Below are 21,832 nucleotides of genomic sequence, written 5' to 3'. Positions count from 1 at the left end.
TGGGGACGTGGGGAGACAATGGATTAACTAATGCCCCTCTCTTTGTTGGTGAAGTGGGGGTACAGTGTATTAACTAAAGCCCCTCCCAGTCTCTCTGTTGGTGAGGTGGGGTACAGTGGATTAACTAATGCCCCCCTCTCCTCTCTTTGTTGGCGAATTGGGGGTACAGTGAATTAACTAAAGACCCTCTCTCTATTGGGGAAGTGCGGGTACAGTGGATTAACTAATACCCCTCCCCCTCCCTCTATTGGGGAAGTGGGGGTACAGTGGATTAAATAATGCCCTTCCCCCTCTCTCTGTGTGGGAGGTGGGTGGGTGGGTGGGGAGACAGTGGAATAACTAATACCCCTCCCGCTCTCTCTGTTGGGGAGGTGGGGATACAGTGGATTAACAATTTCACTTTCCCCTCTCTTTGACTGGAGATTGTTGGTCCATGTTTCTGTGTGACCCACAAATCAGTTCCCAGTGGGTCTCATGCAGCATTTTAAAGCTGACATTAATTTTAAAGGGATGGACAATGAGAGAAGCAGGAACACCGAGATCTAAATGTGATCGGTTTGTTTGTCTAAAATGAGAAATTGTCCGATTTCTCCTCAGCTGGAGGAAAGTCAATGAAGATATTTTGCTTAATCCTGGAATGAATGAGTTTTACTCTGTCTCTAACCCAGGGTGTTTCCGAGCTGAGAGCTCTGGTTGTATCAGACTTGGGGCTGAGACCTGTAGAAATCCGGGTCTCATTGACCAGGGACTGGTTTAGCACAGGGCTAAATCGCTGGATTTTAAAGCAGACCAAGACAGGCCAGCAGCACGGTTCAATTCCCGTACCAGCCTCCCCGAACAGGCGCCGGAATGTGGCGCTGAGGGGCTTTTTACAATAACTTGACTGAAGCCTACTTGTGACAATAAGTGATTTTCATTTCATTTTCAGATCTAACATCAGTAAAGTGGAAATACCATTAATCAAGCGGCTGTATGTTTAAATCACAATTAGAGGAAACGTTTTTATTATTTTTATTTTAGTTCGAAATATAATCGATAGATTTTCATTGACATGAATTAACGGTGTCCATCAGAGCGAGGGAAATGTTCACAAAACTGGGTTTACCGCTGGATTTATCAACCGTTCTGTTGATGATCTTCAAGGGGATGGCTTCATGTCCCACCACACAGGAGTAAGAAGCGCCGCTGGCCCACTCCTCCGCTGCAATGGATAACAGGCTGTACATGAAGAAGGAGCTATTGCCGTTCTCCGCCATCACCTCGGTGTTCTTGTAGTTCCCGGGATTCACCGGCTTGTCATTGACGGTCCACTTGACGAAGATCTCTCGGGGGGAGAAACCTCTCACTAAGCAGCTGAGGGAGACGAATCTCTGAGCGGAGACGTCTTCAGCCGAGGGCAGGAGGACAGAGACGGACGGTTCCCGCGGATTGGGATCTGCAGAAAATGTACAATAAATGTCAATAAAATGGGGGGTCCCGGAGACAATGGAACCGCGGGTTAGATGTGAGAGAAATGTGTTTTGTGTTGGATTTTAAAGGTTTCCATTTTCCACGTTGGGATCTGTCCGGTTTCCCAGCTCGGAGCAGAGGTGGACACAATCCTTTTCCCTGAGAATTTACGGATATTGGATTCGAAAGTTTCAGAAAGTGTACAGCAGGGGAACAGGCCATTCGGCCCAACTATTCTGTGCTGATTTCTAAACTCCAAACCAGGCTCCTCCCACCTTACCCCAAGAGGATTAGAAAACTGCCAATGTGACACCTTTATTCTAAAGGGAGGGCGTCAAAAACAGGTAACTATAGGCCAGGGACCTTAACATCTGTCAGTGGAAAACGGTTCGAGTCCATTATAACAGATCCAATAGCTGAGCATTTCGAAATACATAATATAATCAAACAGAGTCAGCACGGCTTCGTGAAGGGGAAATCATGCCTGAAAACTTTATTGCCCTTGTTCGAGGTGATAAGGAGAAGGCTGGAGAAGGGGGAATCAGTAGATGTAATATACATGAATTTCAAAACTGTGTTTAATAAATGAATGTACTATTCCCACGGCTGGAGATGACAAAAATATAAAGGCAAGTGGTGAGGTTACAGAAAATCTAGAGAGGGACAGAGGTGGCTTAAGTTACTGAGTAAAAACTTGGCAGATGGAACATAATGTAGGAAAATGTGAGTTTAGACACTTTGGTAGGAGGAGGAACATAACGGAATATTATTTAGATGTAGAAAGACTGAAGAAAGCTGAAGTAACGGGGGAATTGGGGGCCCTCGTGCAGAAACCACACAAAGCAAGTTCTGCAGGTAATATGGAGACAAATTGAATGTTGACATTTATTTCAAAGGGAATAGAATATAAACATGGGGACGTCTGGCTCAAACTATACAAAGTTAGACTAGTTAGACTAGTTAGACTACACCTGATATACTTTGAATAGTTTTCGTGCCCTTACCTAAGGAAGACAGATTGGTTTTGAAGGCAGTCTAGAGAAGGATCACGAGGGATGGAGGGATTTTCTTACAGGGAGAGGTTAAGTAGGCTGGGCCTGGACTGATTGGAGTTTAGAAGAATGAAGGTGGCCTAATCGAGACATGAAAGATTCTCAGGGAGCTTCGGAGTCTAGTCGCTGTGAGATTGTTTTCCCTTGTGGGAGCATCTCGGACCAGAGTGCAGGATCACATAGTCAATGTTCGCCCATTTCAGACAGAGATGAGAAGGAATTTCCTCTCTCAGAGCATCAGGGAGTGTAGAATTATTTAACCCGGGGGCTGTAGATTCTGGGTTGTTCAGTATGTTCAAGGTTGAGAGAGACATATTTTAAACCAATGAGAGATATGGGATTGGATTTTGTTTATTGTCACGTGTACCGAGGTACAGTGAAAAGTATTTTTCTGCAAGCAGCTCAACAGATCATTCAGTACATGAAAAGAAAGGGAAATAAAATAAAATACATAACAGGGCAACATAAGGTACACAATGTAACTACTTAACACCGGCATCGGGTGAAGCATACAGAGGTGTAGTGTTAATGAGGTCAGTCCGTAAGAGGGTCGTTTAGGTGTCTGGTAACAGCGGGAGAAGGCGGGAAAGAGGAGTTGAAGATCATCACATCAGATCAGTTATGATCTCATTGAAGGCTGGATCAGTGTTGTTGGGCTGAATGGACTACGTCTGCTCCTACGTCTTGTGGCCATTGATCTAGCTCCGTCTAAACCCCATATCACTGCTTTTAATTCATTGTTCCTTCATCTACGTAGCAATTTCCCCCTTAAGATCAACAGGCCCAAAATTTTTAGTCGTGGAATTACCAATCAGAATGGACCATAAATACACTGAATGCTAAATACTGACCGCTGCACTGACACCAGAAATAAACACAATGACTCACTTATTGCTTCAGTTTCACCGCTCACCTATTTTTTTGTGGATTGAAATTCTTAAAGGAGTTGGCAGGTCCTGATGGCTCGCCACACAGTCAAACACAGCCCCACTCAGCCAGGCTTGTGTCGAGATGTTTAATTTGCTGACCACGCTCTCAGTATCTGCCCCAGGCTGGTTGGCAATCTCTGATTTCAGCGGCTTCTTCGCTTCACTCCAGGACACGTTGACTCCATAAGGACCATTCGAAATGACGCAGGTTAAGGTGACAGTCGCCTCCAGTAAGACCTGTTCTATTGGTGGTGGCAGTATTGTTACTGAGGCGGTAATACAATCAGAAGGATCTGTGAATCAAAACATGAAAATCAACACAAGTTTCATCTTCAGAATCAGGACAGAAGGATTCAGCCTTCACTCACTCAATGGGAATAAATCAACTTCGAAACTTCTAATGATCGCCATTAATCTTCTGTACACAATGGAAAACCAGTTTGGTCATCTTAAACGATTCTCATTGTGAAATACAGTCAGCACCAATGGCATTCTAATGAACGAGTATTGCAGCATTCCCAATACAAATATTCCAATCCTGATCTCGGAAACCTAATACGGAAGGCTGATTTATAAATAGGTTGAATGAACTTTCCAACAATTTTCCTTGGAGCTGTTATCAATAAAGGGGTTCAGACACCTACTGCCTCTCAAATATAATCAGCTGTCTCAGGATAAGGCTGATATCATATCCACCTCACTCACTAAATGACTTCAAATTAGAGGGAAACATTTATTTCTCTGCTGATCAAATCCTGAATGGTGAGCAATCCAAATGCAGCTCTTACATCAGAATGAAACACAAACTACATGGCAGTAAATTAGAAGTTATTCTGTGCTTTGTACTGATTTTAATAAATTCCTGATTTGGATTAACATCAGAATGCAGGATGATTTATTGTTTCCTCTGTTTGTGTCTCTTACCAGACGCGGTGATGTTGTGACTTTGGGTGACCTCTTGATGAGTGACCTGGCAGGTATAGACCGCTTTGCTGAACCATTCCCCAGCGGAGACTGTCAGCCGACTGCTCGCCGAGAAGTTTCCGTTCACTTCACAGGCGGGAGAGGTGACAATTCCTGAAGTCATGGGTTGTCCATTCTTCAGCCACTTTACCGTGATTGAATTTGTCTGGAAATCGTTAATTGAACAGACGATGGTTGCAAATTTCTGTCTTGTGATTTCTTCACTGGAACTCACGGTGAGGATAACATGTGGAGGGACACCAGGCGGGCCTTCAAGAAACACAATTTAGACATTTCTTGCAGAAGATGGTGTGACAAATAAAATGATTTATTATATTTTAACTGTTTCTCTGCGGCCAATATTTTCCTCAGGAATCAGAACGGCACACTTTATCATAAATATGTTATAGCCAAAGGTGTAAATAAAGTAATCACAGCGGTTCTGCTTCGCACAGTTTCCATAACACTTACATGGCATTCCAATGCTCTTGTCTGAGCCGCTGTGTCGAACCTCACAGCTGATTTTGCTGCATTCCCCCTCTGACTCGGTGATGGTTAACTGGCTGCTCAGGGTGTAGGTTCCCTTCTTGTTTCTCGCTGACGGGTATTCCTTAACTCCAGTGCTGATCAGCTGCCCATCTTTCTTCCAGGTAAGGCTGGTGATTTCTGGGGAGTAGTCCATCGCCAAACAGCCGTAGGTGACGGAGCCGTCGGTGTTGTGTTGCTGACAGGAGACCAGGCTGTAGAGAGTGGGTGGGGTCGGTGTCGCTGGGAGAGAATGGCCAATTGAACAAGTTAGACTCTGGGATTTATCATTAAGATATCATACAACTTAGAATTTGGATAAAGTTACAAATTTATCATAAACCGCTCGCATTAAAACTGCATCCATACTTGAGCTTCTGTTACTTCTAACTTTTGAGAATCACCATTTGTTTATTCCCTCTTTAGAAACTCACATCTCTTTCTCCATTTCTCACACCTTGCAGAAATTAGCATTATGGTGTCATCTGAAAACGTACCATTCATTCTTTTAAATGAGCAGAGCGGAGGGTTTCACCATTATTTATAGTAAGAGGTCTTACAACACCAGGTTAAAGTCCAACAGGTTTGTTTCAAACACGAGCTTTCGGAGCACGGCTCCTTCTTCAGGTGAATGGAAAGGCTTGTTCCAGAAATGTTTATATAGACACAGTCAGAGATGCCCCGGGGCATCTCTGACTGTGTCTATATAAACATTTCTGGAACAAGCCTTTCCATTCACCTGAAGAAGGAGCCGTGCTCCGAAAGCTCGTGTTTGAAACAAACCTGTTGGACTTTAACCTGGTGTTGTAAGACTTCTTACTGTGCTCACCCCAGTCCAACGCCGGCATCTCCACATCACCATTATTTATGACACCAATGTTTTTTCCACCAACAGCACTTTGTGATAAAGAAGTTGTCTCTCCATTTCTGTCATTGCTGTTTTGGAAATTGCCTGTGTTCAAACTGACTGATGTCCCCCATCTCTCCACCTCACTACCCCCACTCCCCAAAACAAGGAGTCGTTACTTTGCTTCAGAAAAATCTTCCAGGTATTTACAGAATGACTATAAAATTCTATGTTTGAGCACATGTGCAAGTAACTCCAAAATTCTCCAATTACAGGACCCTGGACATTAAAAGCGGGATGCGGCCATTCGGTCCCTCAGGTCTCCTGAACCATTCAATATGATTATGGCGGAGCAGTTTGTGGGATGGACTCCGCATTCCATGTATCCGTGATAACCAGCTTCCTGTCCTTTTCCCAGCTCTCTGCGCTTTTCCCAGCTCTCTGATCTTTCCTCCACTTCGGTAATTTGCCCAGCTGCACCTTTCCAGGTTGTTTGCTCTTTGCCTCAGCTTCTGGAACTTTCCACTTGCTCTTTGTGCTTTTCCCCAGAACATGGCACTTTGCCCCCTGATTATTGGCTTTGGCCCAGCAATTACCACTTTTCCCCGTGTTCCTGCAGATTCTCTCCCCTGTCTGCGCTCAGCTCTCTGCCCATCGCACCTGCTCACTACTCAGCTCTCGTCTTTCCCAGGCTCCCTATACTTTACCCAGCTTTATACAATTTCCCAGGCTCCGTGTGTTCCCGCACCCCCCCCCCCCCCACCCCCACACCCCCGCCAGCTCGCTACCCATTCCGAGGCACCCTGTGCTTTTCCCCAGCTTTCTGCCTTTTCTCAGGCTCCCTGTGCTTTTCCCCAGCTCTCTGCCTTTTCCCAGGCTCCCTGTACTTTAACCTAGATTTATACAAGTTCCCAGGCTCCACGTGTCCCCCCCCCCCACCCCAGCTCGCTGCCGTATCCGAGGCTCCCTGTGCTTTTCCCCAGCTCTCTACCTTTTCCTAGGCTCCCTGTGCTTTTCCCCAGCTCTCTGCCTTTTCCCAGGCTCCCTGTGATTTTCCCCATCTCTCTACCTTTTCCCAGGCTCCCTGCGCTTTCCCCAGCTCTCTACCTTTTCCCAGGCTCCCTGTGCTTTTCCCCAGCTCTCTGCCTTTTCCCAGGCTCCCTGTGATTTTCCCCATCTCTCTACCTTTTCCCAGGCTCCCTGCGCTTTCCCCAGCTCTCTACCTTTTCCCAGGCTCCCTGTGCTTTTCCCCAGCTCTCTGCCTTTTCCCAGGCTCCCTGTGATTTTCCCCACCTCTCTACCTTTTCCCAGGCTCCCTGTGCTTTTCCCCAGCTCTCTGCATTTTCCCAGTCTCCCTGCGCTTTTCCCCAGCTCCTTCTTTTCCCAGGCTCCCTGCACTTTAACCTAGGTTTATACAATTTCCCAGGCTCCACGTGTCCCCCCCCCCCCCCACCCCAGCTCGCTGCCGTATCCGAGGCTCCCTGTGCTTTTCCTCAGCTCTCTACCTTTTCCCAGGCTCCCTGTGCTTTTCCCCAGCTCTCTGAATTTTCCCAGGCTCCCTGTGATTTTCCCCATCTCTCTACCTTTTCCCAGGCTCCCGGTGCTTTCCCCCATCTCTCTACCTTTTCCCAGGCTCCCTGTGCTTTTCCCCAGCTCTCTGCCATTTCCCAGGCTCCCTGTGCTTTTTCCCAGCTCTCTGCCGTTTCCTAGGCTCCCTGTGCTTTTCCCCAGCTCTCTGCCTTTTCCCAGTCTCCCTGTGCTTTTCCCCAGCTCCATCTTTTCCCATGCTCCCTGCGCTGTCCCCCCATCTCTCTACCTTTTCCTAGGCTCACTGTGCTTTTACCCATCTCTCTACCTTTTCCCAGGCTCCCTTTGATTTTCCCCATCTCTCTACCTTTTCCCAGGCTCCCGGTGCTTTCCCCCATCTCTCTACTTTTTCCCAGGCTCCCTGCACTTTTCCCCAGCTCTCAGCCTTTTCCCAGTCTCCCTGCGCTTTTCCCCAGCTCTCAGCCTTTTCTAAGGCTCCCTGTGCTTTTCCCCCGCTTCCTGCATTTTCCAGACTCCTTTTGCTTCCCCCAGCACTCAAACGTTTCCCAGGCTCCCTGTCCTATTCCCCAGCTCTCTACCTTTCCCCAGGTTCCCTGCGCTTTTCCCCATCTCTCTACCTTTTCCCAGGCTCCGTGCACTTTTCCCTGTCTCTCTACCTTTTCCCAGGCTCCCTGCACTTTCCCCCAGCTCTCTACCTTTTCCCAGGCTCCCTGTCCTATTCCCCAGCTCTCTACCTTTCCCCAGGCTGCCTGCACTTTCCCCCCTCTGTCTACCTTTTCCCAGGCTCCCTGCACTTTTCCCCAGCTCTCTGCCTTTTCCCAGGCTCCCTGCGCTTTCCCCCAGCTCTCTACCTTTTCCCAGGCTCCCTGTGCTTTTCCCCAGCTCTCTACCTGTTCCCAGATTCCCTGCGCTTTCCCCCAGCTCTCTACCTTTTCCCAGGCGCCCTGTGCTTTCCCCCGCTCTCTGCCCTTTCCCAGACTCCCTGCGTTTCCCCCAACTCTCTGCCTTTTCCCAGACTCCCCGCACTTTTCCCCAGCTTTCTACCTTTTCACAGGCTCCCTGCGCTTTCCCACAGCTCTATACATTTTCCCAGGCTCCTGTGCTCTTCCCCAGCTCTCTGCCTGTTCCCAGGCTCCCTGTGCTTTTCCCCAGCTCTCTGCCTTTTCCCAGGCTCCCTGTGATTTTCCCCATCTCTCTACCTTTTCCCAGGCTCCCGGTGCTTTCCCCCATCTCTCTACCTTTTCCCAGGCTCCCTGTGCTTTTCCCCAGCTCTCTGCCTTTTCCCAGGCTCCCTGTGCTTTTTCCCAGCTCTCTGCCGTTTCCTAGGCTCCCTGTGCTTTTCCCCAGCTCTCTACCTTTTCCCAGGCTCCCTGTGCTTTTCCCCAGCTCTCTACCTTTTCCCAGGCTCCCCGCACTTTTCACCAGCTTTCTACCCTTTCCCAGGCTCCCCGCACGTTTTCCCAGCTTTCTACCTTTTCCCAGGCTTATGTGCTTTCCCCCAAACCTCTACCTTTTCCCAGGCTCCCTGTACTTTCTCCAGATCGCTGCCTTTTCCCAGTCTCCCTGTGCTTTTCCCCAACTCTCTACCTTTTCCCAGCTTCCCTATGCTTTCCCCCGGCTCTCTGCCTTTTCCCAGGCTCCCTGTGCTTTTCCCCAGCTCTCTGCCTTTTCCCAGGCTCCCTGTCCTTTCCCCAGCTCTCTACATTTTCCCAGGCTCCCTGTGCTTTTCCCCAGCTCTCTGTCTTTTCCCAGGCTCTCTGTCCTTTCCCCAACTCTCTATATTTTCTCAGGCTCCCCGCAGTTTTCCACAGCTCTCTGCCTTTTCCGAGGCTTCCCGCACATTTCCCCATCTCTCTACATTTTCCAAGGCTCTCTGCTCTATTCCATGACTCTTTGACATGTTCCTCTCCCTCGATATTTTCCCACGCCTCTTTACAATTCTCCCAACCCTCGACCCTGACGCTTTCCTCCAGCTCTCTTCTCTTTCTCCTGGGTGTTACTGCTCCCTTACCAGGCACCCACGTTCGTGCACACTGGCTCTCACGCTTCGCTCCAATTCTCTCTTCCTCTCTCGTTGCAGACTAACTCCCGCCCATTTAGTGAGCAAGGGGACAAGTGAATGAGGATGAGCGAGCAGGGGTGTGAATTAGGGCGGGAGTGAGAAGGGGGCGTCTGTGTGTGTCAGTGTGTGTGCATGAACAATGGTGGGCGCGTATGAGTGTGGAGCATGAGGATGGGCGTGCGATTGTAAATGATTGAGGATGGATTGGTGAGTGAGGGAGGATGCATGGGCGACGGTGGTGGTTGAAAATAAATGAGCTCAGTGAGAACTCTTACAACACCAGGTTAAAGTCCAACAGGTTTGTTTCAAACACGAGCTTTCGGAGCGCAGCTCCTTCCTCAGGTGAATGAAAAGATATGTTCCAGAAACATACATATAGAGTTTTGTCTGTATATATATTTCTGGAACCTACCTCTTCACTCACCTGAGGAAGGAGCAGTGCTACGAAAGCTAGTGTTTCAAACAAACCTGTTGGACCTTAACCTGGAGTTGTCAGGTTTCTTACTGTGCTCACCCAATCCAACGCCAGCATCTCCACAGCATGTAAATAAATGAGTGGGCGGTTTGGTGTTGAGTGAGATTTTGGGTGATCTGAGGTTTATGAATGTGGCTGCGTGAGTAATGGTGGGTGAGTGAGGGAGGGTGGATGAATGATGGAGAGTGAGTGACAGTGGGTGAGCGAGGATATGTGAATGAGGCCTACTGAGTGAGTGAAGGTGGGTGAATGAAGGTGAGGCTCAGTGAGGGCGGGGTAAATGAGGTTGAGTGAATGAGGGTGGATGAGTGAGGGTGAATGAGTGTGGGTGAGTGAATCACATTGGGTGAGCGAATGAGTGTGGGTGAGTGAGGGTGCGTGAGTTATGAAAAGTGAGCGAAGCTGGGCGTGTGAGACTGGTTGAGTGAGGGGAGTGAATTAAGTTGTGTGGAGTGAGTGAATAAGTGAGTGTGAGTGAGTGACGGTGGCTGAGTGAAGGGACTGAGTGATTTCCATTAGTAAGGGTGGTTGAGTGAGTGTGAGTGATTGAAAGTGGGTGAGTGGGTTTGAGTGGGGTGGTTGGCTGTGGGTGAGTGAGTGTGAGTCAGTGTGAGTGAGGGTTGGTGAGTGAAGGTGAGTGGGAGTGAGTGAATGTAGTTGCGTGAATGAGTATGAGAGACGGGGTGAGGGTTGGCGAGTGAGGGTGAGTGAGTGTGACTGAGTGTGAGTAGTGTGGGTGAGTGAGTGTGTGTGAGTGTGAGTGTGAGTCGGTGAGTGAGTATGAGTGAGTGAGTGGGGTGGTTGAGTGTGGGTGAATGAGTGTGAGTGAGTGAGGGTGAGGGTGGGTGAGTGAGTGAGAGTGAATGAGGACGGGTGAGGGTTGGTGAGTGAGGGTGAGTTGGAGTGATTGAGTGAAGGTGGGTGAGGGTTGGTGAGTGAGGGTGAGCGAGTGAGAGTGGGGTGGTTGAGTGTGGGTGAATGAGTGTGAGAGAGTGAGTGTGGGTGAGAGTGGGCGAGTGAGTGACAGTGAATGAGGGTGGGTGATTGTTGGTGAGCGAGGGTGAGTGGGGGTGAGTGAGTCAGTGTGAGTGGGCTGGTTGAGTGTGTGTAAGTGTGAGTGAGTGTGAGTGAGAGTTAGTGAGTGTGAGGGTGGGTGAGTGAGTGTGAGTGAGTGATGGTGGGTGAGGGTTGGTGAGTGAGGCTGAGTGAGTTTGAGTGGGGTGATTGAGGGTGGGTGAGGTTTGGTTAGTGAGGGTGGGTGAGGGTTGGTTAGTGAGGGTGGGTGAGTGCGGCTGGGTGAGGGTGGGTGAGTGAGGCTGGGTGAGGGTTGGTTAGTGAGGGTGGGTGAGTGAGGCTGGGTGAGGGTGGGTGAGTGACGCTGGGTGAGGGTTGGTTAGTGAGGGTGGGTGAGGGTTGGTTAGTGAGGGTGGGTGAGTGCGGCTGGGTGAGGGTTGCTTAGTGAGGGTGGGTGAGTGCGGCTGGGTGAGTGTTGGTTAGTGACGGTGGGTGAGTGACGCTGGCTGAGGGTTGGTTAGTGAGGGTGGGTGAGGGTGGGTGAGTGAGGCTGGGTGAGGGTTGGGTAGTGAGGATGGGTGAGTGTGGCTGGGTGAGGGTTGGTTAGTGAGGGTGGGTGAGTGAGGCTGGGTGAGGGTTGGTTAGTGAGGGTGGGTGAGTGTGGCTGGGTGAGGGTTGGTTAGTGAGGGTGGGTGAGTGAGGCTGGGTGAGGGTTGGTTAGTGAGGGTGGGTGAGTGAGGCTGGGTGAGGGTTGGTTAGTGAGGGTGGGTGAGTGAGGCTGGGTGAGGGTTGGTTAGTGAGGCTGGGTGAGGGTTGGTTAGTGAGGGTGGGTGAGTGAGGCTGGGTGAGGGTTTGTTAGTGAGGGTGGGTGAGTGAGGCTGGGTGAGGGTTGGTAAGTGAGGGTGGGTGAGTGAGGCTGGGTGAGGGTTGGTTAGTGAGGGTGGGTGAGTGAGGCTGGGTGAGGGTTGGTTAGTGAGGCTGGGTGAGGGTTGGTTAGTGAGGGTGGGTGAGTGAGGCTGGGTGAGGGTTGGTTAGTGAGGGTTGGTGCGTGAGGCTGGGTGAGGGTTGGTTAGTGAGGGTGGGTGAATGTGGCTGGGTGAGGGTTGGTTAGTGAGGGTGGGTGAGTGACGCTGGCTGAGGGTTGGTTAGTGAGGCTGGGTGAGGGTTGGTTAGTGAGGGTGAGTGAGGGTTGGTTAGTGAGGGTGGGTGAGGGTTGGTTAGTGAGGGTGGGTGAGTGACGCTGGCTGAGGGTTGGTTAGTGAGGCTGGGTGAGGGTTGGTTAGTGAGGGTGGGTGAGGGTTGGTTAGTGAGGGTGGATGAGTGAGGCTGGGTGAGAGGTGTTTAGTTAGGGTGGGTGAGTGAGACTGGGTGAGGGTTGTTTAGTGAGGATGGGTGAGTGAAGCTGGGTGAGGGTTGGTGAGTGAGGGTGAGGAAGTGAATGTGGATGACAAGGTGGGTGAGGGAGGGTGAGTTAGTTCGGATGGATTACTGCGAGTGAGTGAGGGTAAGGGAATGAGGGTTGGTGATTAAGGATGTGCATAGGTGAGTGTGGGTGTGTGAATGAATGTGGGTTAGTGGGTATGGATGCATGAGGGTGGATGATTGAGTGAGGGATTGTGACTTAGTGTCGGTAAATGAGTGTGGGTTAATCAGTCAGTGTGTATGAGTGACTGTGAGTGAGTGTGAACAGGGGTGAGTGAGTGTGAGTGAGAGTGAGTGAGTGTGAGTGACTGTGAGTGAGTGTGAGTGACGGTGAGTGAGTGTGAGTGAGTTTGAGTGACAGTGAGTGAGTGTGAGTGAGAGTGAGTGAGTGTGAGTGACTGTGAGTGAGTGTGAGTGAGTGTGAGTGACGGTGAGTGAGTGTGAGTGAGTGTGGGTGAGTGTGAGAGACGGTGAGTGAGTGTGAGTGAGTGTGAGTGACGGTGAGTGAGTGTGGGTGAGGGTGAATGAGTGATCATTCAGGTACTCCGGGCCAAGCTGGGCGATGTTTCTCTGGATGACATTCCGCTCAGGCTCAGCTTTCTCTTGTCTGTTGTCCACAGCCGAGCTGGGGGCTCCTCCATTCGGCTGCACCACCCCCACCTCCTCCTCTTCCTCTCCATCCATCCTGTCCTGATTCTACACATTGATCAGCTTTCAGTAACAGCGGCTGTGTACAGTCAGACAGCAGTGTAGATCACTGGGCAGCTGCTTTAATACTTTCAGTAACACCGGCTGTAGATCACTGGGTAGCTGCTTTAATACTTTCAGTAACACCGGCTGTGTACAGTCAGACAGCAGTGTAGATCACTGGGCAGCTGCTTTAATACTTTCAGTAACACCGGCTGTGTACAGTCAGACAGCAGTGTAGATCACTGGGCAGCTGCTTTAATACTGTCAGTAACACCGGCTGTGTACAGTCAGACAGCAGTGTAGATCACTGGGCAGCTGCTTTAATACTGTCAGTAACACCGGCTGTGTACAGTCAGACAGCAGTGTAGATCACTGGGCAGCTGCTTTAATGTCGATGTAATTTCATTCTGTACAAAACAATTCGGAACTGGAACAATGAACCATCCTGCAACTTAATAGATTTTCATGTTGAAAATGGCAATATCAGGCCGTAAAATTATTGTCATATTGTGTCAGAGAGTGTGTTTTCTTCATTCTAGTGATGCAGACGTCTCTGGCTGGACCAGCATTTATTTCCCACTTCTCATTGCCCTTGAGAAGATGGTGGTGAGCTTCATTCTTCAACCACTGCAGTCCATGTGGTGTTTGGGAGGCAGCTCCATAATTTTGAATCATCCACAGTGAAGGAACAATGTGATATCTTGAGGTCACGATGGTGAGAGGCTGGATGGAGAAATTCCAGTTGGTGATGTTCCCATGTGTCTGCTGTCCTTGTCCACATGGCAGCTGTTGTGAGATTTAAACGTGCTGTCCAAGCAGCCATGACCAGTTCCTTCAGAGCATGTTATAGGTGTTACACACTGCTGCCAGTGTTCCTCAGTGGTGGAGGGAGGGAGTGGTTGTCGATGGTGTGCCATTTAAGCGGGCTACTTTTGTGTCATTGGAGCTGCATTCATCCAGACAAGTGGAGAGTATTCCATCACACTCCTGAATCGTGCCTGGTGATATGGAGATGCCGGCGTTGGACTGGGGTGAGCACAGTAAGAAGTCTTACTCAGGTGACTCACCTGATGAAGGAGCTGCGCTCCGAAAGCTAGGGATTCCAAACAAACCTGTTGGAATTTAACCTGGTGTTGCAGATGGTGGACAGGATTTGGGGCATCAGGAGGTGTTTTTGTTGCAGAATTCCGAGTCTCTGACCTCTTGTCACAGCCACACTGTGTATATGGCGAGTCCAGTTCAGTTTCTGGTCAATGGTCAGCAGGAGATTCAGCGATGGTAATTCCATTGAATGGCATTGGGGTGATCGTTCGATCTTCGCTTGTTTGAGATGTCCATTGCATGCACTTGTCTGGTACGAATGTCCCTTTCCCCTTGTCAGCCCAAGCCTGGATATAGTCCAGATCTTGCTGCATTTAGCAATGGACTGCTTCAGTAACTGCGGAGTCGTGAATGGTGCTGCACATCGTTCAATGATCAGCCAAAATCCCCACTTCTGACTTTTGGAAGGTCATTGCTGAAGCAGCTAAAGGTGGTGGGGCCGACACTGAGGAACCGCTGCAGTGATGTCCTGGAACTGAGATGATTGACCTCCAAAAACCGGAACCATCTTCCTTTCCGCTCGGTATGACTCAAACCAGCGGGGAATTTCCCCCCGATTCCCATTGACTCCAGTTTTGTTTGGGCTCCTTGATGCAACACTGGTTCAAATGTTGCCTTGAGGTCACGAACAGTCACTCTCAGCTGTCCGTGTGTTCTTTATGTGTGTCCCTGTGTGCGTGTTCCTAGGTGTTCATTGTGTATGTGTGTGTGAGCGTGTGTCCGTTCCCGTGTGTGTGTGTATCCCTCTGTATCCCTGTGTACGTGTTCCTCGGTGTTCATGTTTGTCTGTGAGCGTGTGTTTGTTCCTGTTTGTGTGCTGCTGTGTGTGTGTGTTTTCTTGATTGTGTGTATGTTGCTGTGTTGCGCCTCTGAGTGTAAGTGTTTGTGAACATATGTGTGTGTTCCTGTGTGTGTGTGAGAGAGAGAGACAGAGTACGTGTATGTATGTGAGATAGGTGTTAGAGGGAGAATAAAATAATGTGCAAGGGAGAGTTTTTGTGTGAATGTGTGTGAAGGGATGTGTGTGTGTGAGATTTTCTGTGTGAGTGAGAGAGGCAATGTGTGTGAGAGTGTGTGGAAATGGGAGATTGTGTGCGTGAGTTCGAGATAGGGTGTGTATGATTGAGTGTGTGTGAGAGATTAGAGAGCATGTGGGTGTGTACCTAAAACAGAGAGAGAGAGACCACGTGTGTCAGAGAGAGGCAGAATGTGGGGGCGCGTTTGTGTGTTTCTGAAAACGTGTGATAGAGTTTGCCAAAGAACATGTCTGTGTTTGAGTGAAAGAAAATGTGTTTACGAGATATGTATGTACTAGTGTTTGTGTGAGAGAGAGAGAGAAATAAGAGCTTGTGTGAGTATGTGTGTGTGTGTATGAGAGTGTGCATGTGCGAAAGAGAGAGATTGTGTGAGAAAGACACGGGACACAGTGTGCATGAGAGAGAGCAGGTGGGAGAATGTATGTGTGTGACAGGGTGCATGTGTGTGTCTTTGGAAGTGTGTGAGAGAAAGGGAGAGTGATAGTATGTTTGAGATTGTGTGTGTGAAAGAAGGAATGATTCTGTTTGAAGAGCGATTATGGATGTGAGACTGTGTGAGAGAGAGAGAGATCTGTGTATCTGAGATAGTGTGTCTGTGATAGAGGGGGAGTGTGTGAGAGAAAGAATGTGCGTATGAGAGAGTGTGTGTGTCAGAGAGAGAGGGAATATGAGAGAGTGAGATACCGCATGCCTGAAAGAGAGAGATAGATTGTTTGTCAGAGAGAGAGAATGAGACAGTGTCCACGAGAGAGAGGGCATGTGCCAGGGTGCACGTGTGAGAGTGCGTGAGAGTGAGAGGATAATAATATGTTAGCGAGTTTGTGTGCGTCTGAGATATTGTGTATGTATCAGAGGGAATGCGTGTGAGAGAGAGCCTGAAAGAAAACATGCGGTGTTTGAAGAGCGATTATGCATGTATGTGAGGGAGAGGGTCTGTGTGTTTGAGCGTGGGTGAGAGAGAGAGAGAGAGGCAAGGTGTATCAGAGAGATTTGGTGAAAGAGAGTGCGTGTGCGATAGAGCGTGTGTGAGTGAGAGCGTGTGAGCGAATGTGTGTGTGAGAGAGGCAGATCGTCACAGTGTGTCTGAGAGTGAGACTGTGAGAGTCATTGTGTGCGAGGCACAGTGTGTATGTTTGAAAGAAGTATTGTGATTATGTGTGTGAGAGAATGAGTTTGTGTGAGGATGAGAGAGAATGTGTGTGTGAGAGAGCGAGAGTGTGTATATGTTTGTATCGATGCATGAGTGCACCAAAACCTGCAAGTTCCCTTCCAAGACACTCACCATCCTGATTTAGGAATACACCATCATTCCTTCACTGTCGCCGAGTCAAAATTCTGGAACTCCCTCCCTGACAATATCGCGAATGTCCCTCCGCAACATGGACTGCAATTATTCAAGGATGTTTCACATCTAAACTTTCCGGGGGGACACTTCGGCATATATAATAAAATCTGGCCTTGCCAGCGCCTCCAAAATCCTAGGATAGGATTAAAAATAAAATGCAAAGGGATTTCTCCGCTGCACTGACCCATTAAATAGATCAAGGACTGCCGTAGCACGGAATGTAACCCAGTAAATCTCTCTCTGCGTTGCCTAATCGAAAATTCCCAAGACCAATATATCACTGCTTAAAAATCAACTAAATCTCCTTCTCCAGCCTGTCTGGCGTCGCTGAATTCTTTCTGTCACAATCTGGATGAGGAATCACCTTTCTGAGTCGCCTTGTCAAACATCAAGTACAATTTCCACATTCCACACATATACAAGTTTTATTGAAGGACTTGATCAAATTGCACTCCCTGGAATACTGGAAAATGAATTAGAAGATTTACAACCAGTCAGGAAGATTCCTGGTCCCAGCACAGTGACCGCGCGCACAGAAACTGAACAGACACAAATGGCAACAATCGAGTTCCAGCAGATAGATCTGTTCAATCTGTCAGTTTCATGAAACTGTTTGATTCTAATTGATCAATGGCCAACTTCCGACAACAATAATTCAGTAATTTATTTGAAATTAAACTGACATTAATTTCAAAACTGCATTCGGTTTTTAACTATTTCTCTCTGTCTATCTCAAAACTCGATAATTGGGCAAAAAGTAGTTTTGCTGAAAATGAGCAGATGAAATATTACAGATCCAGGGTAGATTAATGACTTAACAGAGACACAGTGACAGGGCAATAATTAAACAAACCAGAAAATATTCACATTACCCACTAATATGATCTAAAAACACAACTAAATATAATCAGCAAAATAATCAGGGCAAAAGAATGTAATCAGCAAAAGAACTGAGCTGCACACAGCAGTGTAAAGAAATGTATTGTTTCCTAAATTAATTACAGATATTATTAAAACTCTTTAAAACCTTTGAGATATTGCACGCTAGGATACAACTCAATTGTAAGAGGTAATTTATGCTGAATTAGTTCTCACTGATATTGTACTGTAAGTTATTGTTAATTGTCAGCTATTTCTTTATCAGATTATCTGTACTATAATAATAAATATGATAAAAATAGCATTCAATAATCCCCAATTTGTTTTCACCCAGAGCTTTGTGAAATAATTGGGATTTAATTAAAACAACCTGACAATCAAACAATGTTGAACAATAAACTCCAAATTACTCGATGGAAACATCTTAACATTTACTTGACTCTATTCACATTTTATTTTATTTTTTACTCCAATTGCTCTATTCGACCTACAAATGTGTAAAATATGCGCCTTTCTGAACACATTGATAAATCATAAACTCCATCTATTCTCAGAAAGTAATGAATATAACGAGAATAGCTCAGTAATATTTATTCAAATCATTTGCAAAACTCATCCATTTTCAGCAAATGGAGTGGATAATTTGTTGCTGAATTTAGCATTTAATAAAATTTAAGCCGAAAGCTAAGATATAATCATTCTTTCTTTCCTATCATCTGTTCTTCCTATAATTCTATCGTGTGTAGAGCACAGCTATGGGAGACAGGATGTCATTATAAAATGCAGAGGTACTGTTAACCTTTTGTAAATAAATAAATATATCGGTTTGACATTCAAGCTTTTACTTTTCAATCTCTTGCCACAGACAATCTGAACTTTCCTACAATATAAATAAAATCATCGGAACAATTCCTTGATTGGCAGCGACTTCCACACTTCAGAAAACGGGTTCAGGTTAGATTAGCGATAATTACCTCGCTATCCAACTACAAATCACAGTGAAGGTATAATATAGTTGCAGCGGCACAGAAATAATTGAATAACTGGAATTACAAATTATTTCCAGCCTAGAAACCTGCCCGGTCATGTTAACCTCGTGCGGAACACAGCAGGATTGTGAAAGGTGATTAATGATGAATGATATTAATATATAATAACTTTTGGTTAATATGGAGTTGTATCACCGCATTGCAATTGTTTGAATTATATAAATGTTACTATGTTCTGCATGGGCGTTTCAGTCACTATTTTGTTTAATCTGGAAGCATCAGTTAAAATTACAAAATGCATCAATATATCTTTATTAGATTATTTTCTTAAGCCTGTCTGTTTTCTCCCGACAATCGCCCTTCAAGCATTTTCAAACGCCTAGGCTGTTTGCATTCAATCAGAAAACGTGTAACCGCTCAGTGTCACCGAGTTTAAACAATGCAGAAACAATGGAGAAACGGTGAACCGTTTGACCAATCTTAATCATTTAAAGTCACCCAGATACACAATCTCCCCAGAAGAACAAAACACGAAATCACATCAATGAAGGACTGATACCCGTTTATTGAGAAGCAGCTCAATTCTACATCGAACTGGATCAAACTTAATATTGCAAGAAAATATAAATATCCAGCAAACCAGCTCGTCGCCATTGAATTATTAAACTAAACATAAATGTGGAATAACAGCAATAGCATTGTGAGGAGCTGGAATATTAACAAAGAATTATTGGAACTTTACCACATTTTTTCATATCGAGTCATTTTTCAAACACATTTAAATGCTTTTAATGTTTGCAGGAGATGGTAAAAGCTGCAACCATCAGATGCCACGGAGATGAAACATTGCACAAACGGCAAACTGTGATTGCAGCAACAACCTGTGTTCGGAAAGGCTTTGTCGCAGAACGTGGCTTAGTTTAATCTGCAATTTCACTTTTTTTTCAAGATGCAGAAACAGCCTCCCTGTTCTCTGCCTACAAGCCTACACCAAGCAGTTTCCAACATGTATACTCTGCATTCAATCACAAATCGTGTTACCGCTCAGCGTCACCGAGTTGAAACAATACAGACACGCCAAACCGTTTCACAAATCTTCCGATTCAAAGTCACCCAAAAACATTCCTCAGCAGAAAAACACCAAAACACATCACCGAATGAGTGAAGCACCATAGAGAAGCAGCTCAGTTCTACAACCCCTTTCAACAGAACCAAATGAAACATTGCAAGAAAATCTCAAACCAGAATGCACCAAACCCTCATGTCATCAAATGAATGAAGAATTAAACGAAGCACAAAAATTGAATAATAACATCAGCATTGTCAGTAAGCGCATCATATTCAATAAGATAATGGAGAAACTTTACCACATTTTGTTAATATTGGGTTAGATCTCAAACACTTGTGCAGAAGACGGTACAAACTGCAGACATTAGATAGAACCGAGATTAAACATCGTAAAAACACACGTTTTGTATTTAAAGTAACCCAGCCACACAGTATCCTCAGCAAATAAACATCAAATCACAGCAAACAGGGACTGAATCCCTCAGCAGCATCTTTCTGTCAAGAAACTGCGGGATTCTATATCCCCCTTTCATCAGAATCAAATGAAACATTGCAACAACATCTCAATACATGATCCACCAAAACACATTTCAGTGAACGAATGGGTTTTGAAAATGCAGAAAAATATAAAACAAATACTCAAGTAAAACAGTTGGTAAATGACGGAATGGTTCTTACCTGCAGTCACCGTCACCATGGTCCCCTGTCCCCAGTAGTCGAGATAGTCACAGTGTCATATTCCCTGGGCAGCTCCATACAATAACCGCACCTGCACAAAATAGACAGAAATCCACCATTATTTTAAATATTCACAAACCAACGGCAAAGAAAATTCACGATTAATTTTCAGGAAATTATATGAATATTTGTGGATACCGTTATCGCTTCATAAATGACTGAATGTTTTATATTTCAGACATGGAAATGCTATTGAAAACACCAACTGTGACTAAATAACGACCACCAAATTTCCATATTAATTCTTATCATTTTGTCAGTGCTGGACAGTAATACATCACTGTAAATAAAGTTGGATTGTAAAAGCGAGCACTGAGCCAGCCTCAGTGAATTAGTGCTGAGGGGCTTTTTGTATTGACAGTAACTGCTGTGCCCCAGTTGTCACAATGAGACACAGCGTGTCAAATACTGCGGCAGACTGTTGACTAAAAAACAGAGATTTAAATTCACTGCTCCCTCAAAAACTAACTCTGTCTCTTCCAAGAGCGAATGGGTGAGTTATTTCAGCTTGTCCTGGTCATTAAATTTATAAAGAGGGCCAGAACACTTTTAAACCCTCTGTGCAGATATAGTGTGTCGGTCAACAGAGATAAAGTGGAAGATTTTTATACCTTTTTATAAACTAATATTGTGTTTTATTTAAGCCTCATTTAAGTTGAAAATCCTGCTGTGGCCTTGATCACCAATTTGAACAAGCTCTTTCACTGAGGTTTTTGTATGAGGATGTCGCTGTGCACAGCACTGTGACCCACTGTAGTCACAGTGACAGACACCCGCACAAAAACTGCACTCACTCTCTGTTCAATCCTGCCGCTCAATATTCACTTCAAATACACGTTTACTTCTGATCCAATTTATAATTTGACAGCAGTTTATAAAACCCAATGTACATACACTTTCTCCAAGAATCAGAAATAATAAAACCAGGATATAGGCAAGTCTCTAATTGCTGAAACTGTGAACAGTCAATATAAACAGCCAAAAGCTCATTGGTTTGTTAAGTTTTACAGTTTAATTTTCTCTGTGTTAGTTATGTAAGAAGCAGCGTGTGCTTTGATTCTGATCACTGGCATTAATATTACATTTGGATCAAGTACTGACCTTCAGATTAAGGTGCAAGTTGCTGAATTCCCTCTCGAGCTGTTCTTGTGCGGGTCCAGCCCTGGTTCCTCTCGCTGTGGTCTCTTGCACAGTAATAGATGGCGGTGTCTTCGGTCTTCAGGTTCGTCATGGCCAAAGAGAAGATGTTGCTTGAAGTGTCTTTGGACGCAGTGAATCGATCTTTAATGGCTGGGGCGTAGTTGTTGCTGGATGAAGTATAGTACCAAACCAGCCACTCCAGCCCCTGTCCGGGAACCTGCCGGACCCAGTGCATGCCGGCGCTGCCAAGGTCGAAGCCGCTGGTTTTACAGGTCAGTGTCAGGGAGCCTCCGGGACGCCCGGTCTCTGCCTCTGGCTGAGTCAACACAACATCCGACTGGACACCTGTAAAAATATATCAAAAAGCCCGAGGATTAATGCTGGTGAAATGATTGGTGACTCTGGAACATTCCAGAGAGAGACTAACACTGAGACAGTAACAGTGAGAGACTTGGACAATAAAAACTACTCACGGGATAAGAAAGTCAGCAACAAACTGAGAGAAATGGCCCACCTCATCCTTCTGGTCATTTGGGGGGAATGGTTGTGTCAGGAACTC

General features: G+C 46.5%; 1 pseudogene; it reads right to left on the bottom strand.

Annotated features, from left to right (window-relative positions):
- Positions 1 to 997: 997 nt before the first annotated feature.
- Positions 998 to 21,798, bottom strand: LOC119959967 (annotated as a pseudogene).
- Positions 21,799 to 21,832: the final 34 nt, after the last annotated feature.

This window comes from Scyliorhinus canicula, unplaced genomic scaffold (assembly GCF_902713615.1).
Source record: "Scyliorhinus canicula unplaced genomic scaffold, sScyCan1.1, whole genome shotgun sequence".
Classification (NCBI taxonomy): domain Eukaryota; kingdom Metazoa; phylum Chordata; class Chondrichthyes; order Carcharhiniformes; family Scyliorhinidae; genus Scyliorhinus; species Scyliorhinus canicula.
This window is presented reverse-complemented; position numbering and strand designations above follow the sequence as displayed.